Source organism: Stenella coeruleoalba, assembly GCF_951394435.1.
Source record: "Stenella coeruleoalba genome assembly, chromosome: X".
NCBI lineage: Eukaryota > Metazoa > Chordata > Mammalia > Artiodactyla > Delphinidae > Stenella > Stenella coeruleoalba.
Window position 1 is genome coordinate 30,890,389 of NC_137152.1, and position 9,164 is coordinate 30,899,552.

At 50.3% G+C, this 9,164-nt stretch overlaps 1 long non-coding RNA gene across 1 annotated transcript; it reads left to right on the forward strand.

The window, feature by feature from the left end:
- Nucleotides 1-1,878: 1,878 nt before the first annotated feature.
- On the forward strand, nucleotides 1,879-5,992 carry LOC307180131. Its single transcript, XR_013825687.1, has 3 exons — nucleotides 1,879-1,951; nucleotides 2,888-3,569; nucleotides 4,890-5,992. It is a non-coding gene; the product is annotated as an uncharacterized lncRNA (long non-coding RNA).
- Nucleotides 5,993-9,164: the final 3,172 nt, after the last annotated feature.

The following is a 9,164-nucleotide window of genomic DNA, read 5'->3' on the forward strand; positions in this document are numbered from 1 at the left end:
AGAGAGCTACTATAATGATATGTGCTGTTACACCACCTGAGTTCAATCATCTGTGGCACAGTATTAGGTATGTATTGCGGGGTAACAACTCACCCCAAAACTTAGTAGCTTAAAGCAACCGAAGTCATGTTTTCCACTCTCTTGGTTTCTCTGGTGCAGAAATCCGAAGCTTGGCTGGGCGGTTGTGGCCCAGTGCTCTCAAAAGGTCGCAGTCAGAGCGGCCGAGGCTGCAGTTGTCTGAGGGCTCCGCTGGGGTCACAGCATCCACTTCCAAGGTGGTTCACTCACCTTGGAAGTGGCTGGCAAGTTGGTGCTGGCTGGGGGCCTCTGTTCTCTCTACACGGGCCCTCCACGGGGCTGCTTGAGCACCCTCATGCCATGGTGGCCGACATCCCCTAGAGCAGGTTTCTCCAGGAGGGCAGAATCTGGGCCTGCCTTGGTCTTTGCTGTCTCTCCAGAGCTTGGCCTGGCTCAGAGCATTCTGTGAGGGTTTGAAAGACTGAGAACTGCCTTAGCTATTCTGCCCTAGTCCCTTGACATTGTTCTGGAAGGTCTTTCCATGCCTCTGCCTAGGTCGACAGCAGGCTCAAGGTCTCAAAGAGGATTCCAAGGTTGCGGAAAGGAAGAATCAGGGAGAGACAGCCGCTAAGGCTCAGGGCCCAGCTGCCCTTCCTTCCCGGAAACTCTCCTTTCAGAGCTTGACCTTGGGCTTCTGAGTGCGTTCTGAGGGAGTCCATGTTCATGAAAACCCAAATAACTGTCCTACCAGGCTGAGAGCTGTGCAGACCCTGAGAGAAGAAAGTGCATGGGAAGGAGCTCACATCCCACTGAGGGTAACCTAGGGGCCGGGGTTTCCAGCTGGGCCAAAAAGGACGGGTCAAAGTTGCTGTCCTGTTTGAGTAGCAGATGCAAAGGCCCTGAGGTGCAGGGGCAGGTTCTGGGGCCTCTGAGCAGGAGGCCGGGCCCGATGAGGCCGAAAGATGGTGGAAGCAGAGCAGTGGGGTAACAGAGGCAGCCACGAGGAAGAGGGGGCTGTGTTGGGGAGACTGAAGTGGGGAGCCTGCAAATTTCCGGGCAAAAGTGAACAGGATCTGAGCCAAGGCGGCAGCTCTGGGAAAGGGATGTAAGGAAAGGGAAGAGGCAGTTTCCAGAGATATTTAGATGTAAACTTAACTGGATCGGGGCTTCCCTGGTGGCGCAGTGGTTGAGAGTCCTCCTGCCAATGCAGGGGACACGGATTCGTGCCCCGGTCCGGGAAGATCCCACATGCTGCGGAGCGGCTGGGCCCGTGAGCCATGGCCGCTGAGCCTGCAAGTCCGGAGCCTGTGCTCCGCAGCGGGAGAGGCCACAACAGTGAGAGGCCCGCGTATCGCAAAAAAAAAAAACAACAAACAACTTGACCGGATCAGATAGCCAGATTGGGTTAGAGAGCAGGAGGCAGGGATGGTGGATGAGTGGTTTTCCCTCTGAACATTCTTTCTCTCTGATGTTCAGAGGCAGCCGTGCTGTAAGGAGGCTTCAGGTGTTTGCTCAGTGTCCTGGGGCCAGAAAGAGAACCCAGCAAGCCTGGGGCCCGGCAGAGTGTGATGTTATTCACATGGGGGGTCTGGCTGTGGAGGCCCCCACTGCTGCTCGTCTCCCAGGCAACCTGCCCTGCGACCTGCTGGATGTGTAGGCTACCAAGCCCTTGCACATATATCACTGTCTCCTTTAATGTTCCAGGGGGGAGTTGTTATTCCCATTCTACAGATGAAGCAACTGAGGCTTCCAGGCTCAGAGAGGTGTGATATGTTTTCTAAGGTCAAAGAGGTGGCAGAGCCAGGCCTGGAACCCAGCTGAGTCTTCTCTCCAACATACTTCCCTGCTTTCTCATCTCACAGGTCCCTTCATGGCCGTTTGTATTGGATGAAGTTCATAAGGATTTGCAGAGGTCCTCCAGGGCCTCTGTGAGGTGGGTAGTTGTGGCAGACTTTGGGCGGGAGGGGGTGGTCTTGACAGGTGTGTTAGAAGTGTGGGCGTATGGTGGGGTGGGACTAGGGGGTGAGGGACAGAGAGATCAGAGCCATCACTCAGAAAGCGGTCCCCGAATGCAGGCTGACGCGGCTGGGGCCACATTCAGGAAACCCATCAGGATGGCAGTGACCTTGGGCAAAGACCCATGGAGGCAGGTGTCAAGTTCACAGAGATCTTGATAACAGGGCTGTTTGCTGTCTCCCTCTTCTCGTGCCAGATGTTCAGGAACTTGACCCCCTTTTCTGGCTTTGTCTTATTTACTGTCCCCCGTTCCCCAGCACCTTGCCATGACCCTCTTTGCTGGTTCCCTTTTCCTGGAATGGGTGGCCAGGGTAGTACCACCACCCAGAAGGGAGCTCCCAATTCCATCCCCTTGATTCCCTCCCCAGCTCCCTTGCAGCCGGAACACCTAAATGCTTTCTGCGACAAGCTCTCTAAATGATTGGAACTTTCTCCCAGATCAGCACTTTTTCATGCTCCATTAGCATTTATTGGTTTGATATTTACATTTGCCGAAGGAGCACCCAGTCCCTGGGTCCCTGGGAGCACACACCGTCAACCGAATAGACTCTAATTGCCGCTCACAACCTCCCTCCCCCTGCCCCTGTCTGCCACCTGCCTTGTCCCCCCCCCGCCACCCCCAGTCCCATTAAAAAAAACTCAGAAGGATTATCTTTGCAGACCAAAAGGTCTGCTGATAAACAGGGGCCCTACCCAGAGGAGAGAGGCGCTCCGCAAACAAAAGGGCTGGCAGGGACAATCTGAATTAGTATTGCAGTAGTGTATCTACATGAGAGCTTCTCCACTGGATTCTAACCTCCTTGAAGGCAGAGATCTGTTTTCGTTCTTTGAATTTCTCCATATTCCTCTCCAGGGTGAAGAAACTAGCTCTGCCGACCTCGGGTTCTCAAGGAACATTTGTCTGCAGTGGAATTAATCAGAAGTCGCGCCCTCCCTGCCTCTGACAGCTGCAGGGGGAGAGGGTGGAGGAATTATCCAGGGAATGCGAGGGCAATGGGGGCCACGTGATAAGAAGGAGAGTTCTCCCTTGTCCCTTTCCAACGCCCCCGCAGATGTGGCCGAGGAGCCCGGCCCTGCAAGGCCATGGTGGAGGAAGGAGGCTGTGTAGTAATGTGGTTAGGGCTCGGCAAACCCGGCTCCAAAAGCCAGCGCTGTTATGTAACTGGTGTGCGCCTCAGTTTCCTCTGTAGTAAAATGGGAATGACTTCCGGGCTGCTTGTGGGGATTAAGGGAGGTCAGGCGAATAACGGCCCAGGCACACCATGGGTTTAGGAGATGGCGGTTCCTGGGATTTATGCAGACCTGTGGCCCTATGCCCTGTGGGAGTGGAGCCCTAAGCGTAAATCGTTAACTCCTCAAAGGTATGTTTGCTGTGCCCTGGGATTTTCAAAGGGCAGGCTCTCCCAACAGCTCCAGAACCTTGCTACTCAAAAGGCCCGCGGACCGGCAGAAGCCTCACCTGAGAGGCTGTAAGGACGCCCTCAGATGCTCCCCAGGCCTGTCGAATCAGAATTTCTATATTAAGATTCCCTCAGGTGAGTCATATGCACATTAAACTTTGAGAAGCACTTTAGAAACTCCCTGTGAAATCGGCAATGTAGAAATGACTATTCCCATTTTGAGAATGAGATCACTTCCGCAGAGTCAGAGAATTGATGCCTTCTTTTGCCCAAGCTTATGAGCTCTCTAAAAGAGGCCTTGTGACTCCTGGGGGTGGGGGGGGGTCCTGGATCCCTTTCCCTACCCATGGCTGTTCCCTGAAGGACCGGCATACTCCAGGGCAGGGTGGAGATGAGCGAGGCCAGGGGCCAGGGTCTTATCTGCGGCCCCATCGCCGCGAAGGGGGCCAGGTTGGCTGCCGGCTGTCAAAGTGCTGTGTGGAGTCCACCCTGAGGAGTATGGGTTCTTGAACCCGGGGCCTGAGGTGGGATGACAAAGAGGCCAGAAAAAAATGTCGTGTTAAAGTGGAATTTCACACAGGTGGAAACCCTTGACTCTCGTGCAAATATAAAATGACCGCATGTCAAAGATTTGATTTAGCTCATTCGTTAATGAGGGGACCCTCTAAGATGTTAAAACCGATTACAGTGAGAATGTGAGGGGCTAGGTATTTATAGGCAGTTTAATAGAAGAATTTGGGGGTGAGATAGCTAGGTTAGAAATTATTTGCATCTCTACCAGACAAAAATCTGAAAGTTAAGCAACCTCTGCAGCTATGGGGTTGTAAAATAGCCCAGTCAATAGGAAATCGATCAAAGGTGCCAGCCCCTGCACGGTGCAGCAAGAACACCCAATAATCTCTTTCGCCTATTTCCAATTTTGGATAATTTCTTCTGACACTACCCTCGGTTAGTCCTTGAGAATCCGGAAATTGCTCTTGCCTGAGAATTACGCTCAGAATGGAATGTAGGTCTTGGCAGGAAAGGAGGAATGAAAGATGAGCAAGTGCATCTTCTCGAAGACGGGGAGTGTGCTCTCCCGGCCACCTTCCGTGTCTCCTGCGACGTACCGTGCGACGTACCAGCTCAGAGGGCGAGAGCTGGCATCGTGCAGGAGGAAACCGACTGCTCACAGAAGGGACACAGCGCGGCCTGCTCCTGACTCCCATTCTCTTTAACCTTGGCTGCCGTACGGAGGCGGATGATGTATCTGCAAACATATGCAGCCTTGTCCAAAATATTTTCCCCTCCTATATAGTTCTTGCCAATATTGTTAATCTGTGGGTTGACTTCAGACCAAAATAAATCTCCCAGCCCTGGCCACCAGCTAGCTAATTTTACTTTGTAACCAGGGAATAGAAAGTACGGGCCCTTGGCCGACCATTCTGTGTTTATTTGGCTTTCTCTCTGCTGCAGTTTCAAAATCACATTTGGAGAAGTGGACCCTCTGTGCATAAGAACAGCCACTGAGAGAAACAACAACAAAGATGAACGGGTTGAAAAAGGCAAGTTCTTCCATTGCCCTCCACGTTTGTCTCTCATCTCAGGATTCTGACCGTCCCCACTGGCCTTTTCCGTGATGGCTAGAGTTGTAAAATGGGCCCCAGAGCAGGATACATGGCCATTCGGGGAGGATTTTTCCCTGGAACTCTCCTGGGTTCTCCTGGACCAGTCCTAGAGGAAGCAAGTGGGTAGAAGCTTACCAAGTCGGCCCTGGAAGGGACCTTGGAGGGCACCTAGTCCAGCCAAGCCAGCTGAAAGGCAGGGTTACCTAGTGGTTGAGCGCACACGTTTGAAGCCAGACAGCCCCAGTTTGAACCAGTTCTCCACCACTTCCTAGCTGTGTGACCTTGGACAAGTTTACTAACCTCCGCCTCAGTTTCCTCATCTGTCACATAGTAATCATCCTACCTACCTCAGACAGTTGTAGCGGTGACAGAGTGAATTCACACATAAAGCACGAGGAATAGCACAAAGTGTACAGTAAGCGTTTGATAAGAGAAGGAAATGAGGCTCAGAGGAGAAGCAGCCTCCCCGAGGTCACTGAGGGATTTGCCAAACTGAGCTGGACTCGGTGAAAAAGAGGAGAGGTTACAGCCTCTTGGAAATTCTGACTAATAACCGTTTCTCTGCCTGTGTTACATCACCCTCGCTCAACACTTGGAGAGAGACCTCATGTGGAAGTCAGGGTGCCGCATTCCAGTCCAGGCGTGCAGCTCACCGACAGTGGCCCTCCTAGCTAATGAGCTTGGGGCTGGATGGTCTCTGGGGTTCCTGTTGGCACTAACGTCTTATAATTTGAAATTAGGGTCTGTACCCTCCATTCAAATCAAGTCTGTCTTTTCCTGCAACACGCTTTACACTGGTTTTTTTTTTCTCCCCATTTCCCTCTGACGTTTTGCCCAACTGTATCCTGTGCTCATCAACACCCGGTTTCCTTTTGGCCCTCCCACTCTGTCCCTCCCCACGTTGGCCCCTCTCCCCTTCCCCCCTGCTAGGGCAATCATGGGCTCCCACTGGCCCACACCTGAGCCCTCAGTTGCCAGGTTTAAGCTGATTAGACACTGTCTTGGAGGCGTCTTGAAAGTTACCATGTAGGCACCTTGAAACTAGAGACTGGATTTCTTCCTTGTCATGGCCCACTTTAAGAGTCTAATAGAGTGCCCTAGGCAGAGTGGCTTATCCATTACGGATTGCTGACTGGCTCTAAAACGAGTCGGGATGTTGGATGAAATCTTGGATTATCGAGGCTCCCTGTGGAGCATTCAGTACAGCTGTCATAGATGTCCTTTGTTCGGGAGAAAACCGGTGTTATCAAACTTCAAAGCTTGATGAAAAGGGTATTTTAGAACAATTAATATTTCAAACTCGAGAATTGCAGACTGCAGCACAGGAACGTTAGATACTTCCTTTGCTGCCTTTCTTTCTCCCCAACCGTATCCCACAACCCCATCCCCTTTTCCCTAAAATACAAGCCTGGGTCAGATGTTAGGTTGCCACCTGTTGGTGTAACGAGGCATTGCAGCCCAGCTCTACGAAATACTCTAAATGCCTGTAGGGAAGTGTACAGAGACTGAAATGCTGGGAGATGTGATTGTAGAGTCAGGTGTGGCCCAGAGAAATATCTTCTGGATTAGGTCGATCCTGAAGGAAGGGTGAGGGCTAACAGCAGAGGGGAATCCAGGAGTAAGAGAGACACTACTAAGCCCTCTAAGTGCTGTAGAGGAAAAGCAAACAGTTATTTGGAGGCACTAACTTCTGTAATACCTAATACTACTAGTGTGTAAATAGTAAGACCTCCATCCCACTGGGCTGACCATCAGTGGAATCCTGCCTTTCTCAAACCTTTGCCCTTGGTCAAAGTTGTTGGAGCCCAGCTTAAAACTACATTGAAGAGCAAAGAAAAATGAGGTTTCACTATATATTTGGGGTGGGCTGCATTTTTGAAAGATGGCTGCCACAATATCCCATATATTTTTCCGCAGTGAGACCTGTCACTCTCCCGTCAAGTAGAGAGGTCTGTGTCTCTACCCCTTTGAACCCAGGTGGGTCCTATGCCTACTTCGACTGAGAGAATGAGGTGGAAGTGATGCTGTGTGGTTTTTCAGGACAGGATCACAGAAAGACTTGAAGCTTCCTGAGCCTACTAGAATGCTCACTTTTGGGACAGTCCCTCTTGGAAGCTAGCCACCATGCTGTGAGAAGCCCAAACTACAACGGACAGGCCACGCTTAAGGCGTTCCGGTTGAAGCCCCAGTTAAGTTCCCAGCCAGCAGCCAATATTAACTGTCAGCCCCGTGTGTGTGCCATTTTGGATGTCCAGCTGGGTTAAGCCTTCAGGACTCCAGCCCCAGCCAACACCTAACTACAGCTGCACAAGACACCCAGAGTAAAAAGCCCCCCAGCTGAGCCCAGTCAACTCACAGAACTGTGAGAGAGAGTAACGAGTTGTTGTCCTGAAGCCACTAGGTTTGGGTTCATGATGTGGCAATAGATACCAAGGACAAGAGCAACTCTGGTTAGACACATAAACCATAGGGTGACACATAATTAGGTATAGTTTTTAAATCTTGGGTTCAGCTTTAGGGCAATGAGTCCCTAACATCGTAGAGCCGTACTATTTCAGTTCACATCTGCTGCCTCTGATCAAAACACTATCTTGCACTTCCTGAGAGAGAGAGAGCACTTCCTGCCAGGTGTCCCCTTGTGTCCTCCTCTGTGTGACTGTGGGGTTCAGTGTCTCTCACACATTCGAGCGTGGCGCTTGGTGCCTTGAGATAGAAGCCATGCTCTTGCCTCCAGAAGGTTTTGTGGGTGGGATTGTGTCATAGACAGCAAGAATCCACCCGCACGTTTTCTTTGAACCAACTTCAGTGATGGATATTTACATATGATACATTAGACCCATTTGAAGTGTTCAGATGGATGAGATTTGACAAATGTAACCCGTGTGACCACCACCCATGTGCCACCACCATGATCAAAGTCTAGAACATTTTCATCACCCTAGATTTTCCTTGTGCCCCCTTTGCGGTCAATCCCCTCCTCCCACCCCCAGCCCCAGGCAAGCACTGATTTTCTTTGCCATTAGAGATCAGTTTTTGTCTTTTCTGGTGTTCCATATAAGTAGAATCATATAGGATGCACTCGTGTGACTGCATAATATTTTGTTCAGCATATTTTTGAGGTCATCCATGTGGTGTGTACCTATAGTTAATTCCCTTTTATTGCTGCGTAGTCTATCATTGTATGGATAGATCACAGTCTGTCTGTGCTTCTGTTGATGGACATTTGGGTCAGTTATACTTGGGGCTATTATGAATAAAAGTGCTATGAATGTTCACCTACAAGGATTTGTGGTCATATGTTTTCCTTCTGGGTAAATATCTGAGTGCTAATAAAGGGTTATATGATAAGTGTATATTTCACTTTATAGGAAACTGACAAATTGTTTTACGTGCCCGCCAGCAAAGTATGAGAGTTCTGGTTGCTCCATATTCTTATTAGCGCTCACCATTGTCAGTCTTTTTACTTGTAGCATCCCTGGTGAGTGTAATGGTACCTCATTTGCCCACAGGTTTTTGTGTCCTCCATTAGGATGTGACCAGGGACTTGTTTTTTCACTGCTGCATCTCCTAGCACCTGGAAAGGTGCCAACACCTGGAACAGCCCTCAGTACCTGGAACAGCATGCAAGAAATATTTTTGGAACGAACTAGTTCATGTCTCCTCGAGTTTTCGTGTTTCCTTAAGATTTATTTCTGTAGGGGATATTGAGCAAGGAGGAGTTACACACTTACAGTTGTGAAAGATATTGCCAAGTTGCTTCACCCCAAAATGCTGAACCAATTTACCCTCCCACCAACATGAGCTATTGTCAATTGTTTCAATTTTTCTACCAGTGGAACAGGTTAAAAATGGTATTTCATTTTGGTTTTTATTTTGCATTACTCCTTTTTAAAAGTTTTATTTATTTAATTTTATTTTTGGCTGCGTCGGGTCTTAGTTGCGGCACGTGGGATCTTTTGTTGCGGTGCATGGGCTTCGCTCTAGTTGTGCACGGGCTCCAGAGTGCGTGGGCTCTGTAGTTGTGGCACGTAGGCTCCAGAGCACATGTGGGCTCTGTAGTTCGTGGCATGCGGGCTTAGTTGCCCTGCGGCATGTGGGATCTTGGTTCCCTGACCAGGGCTCG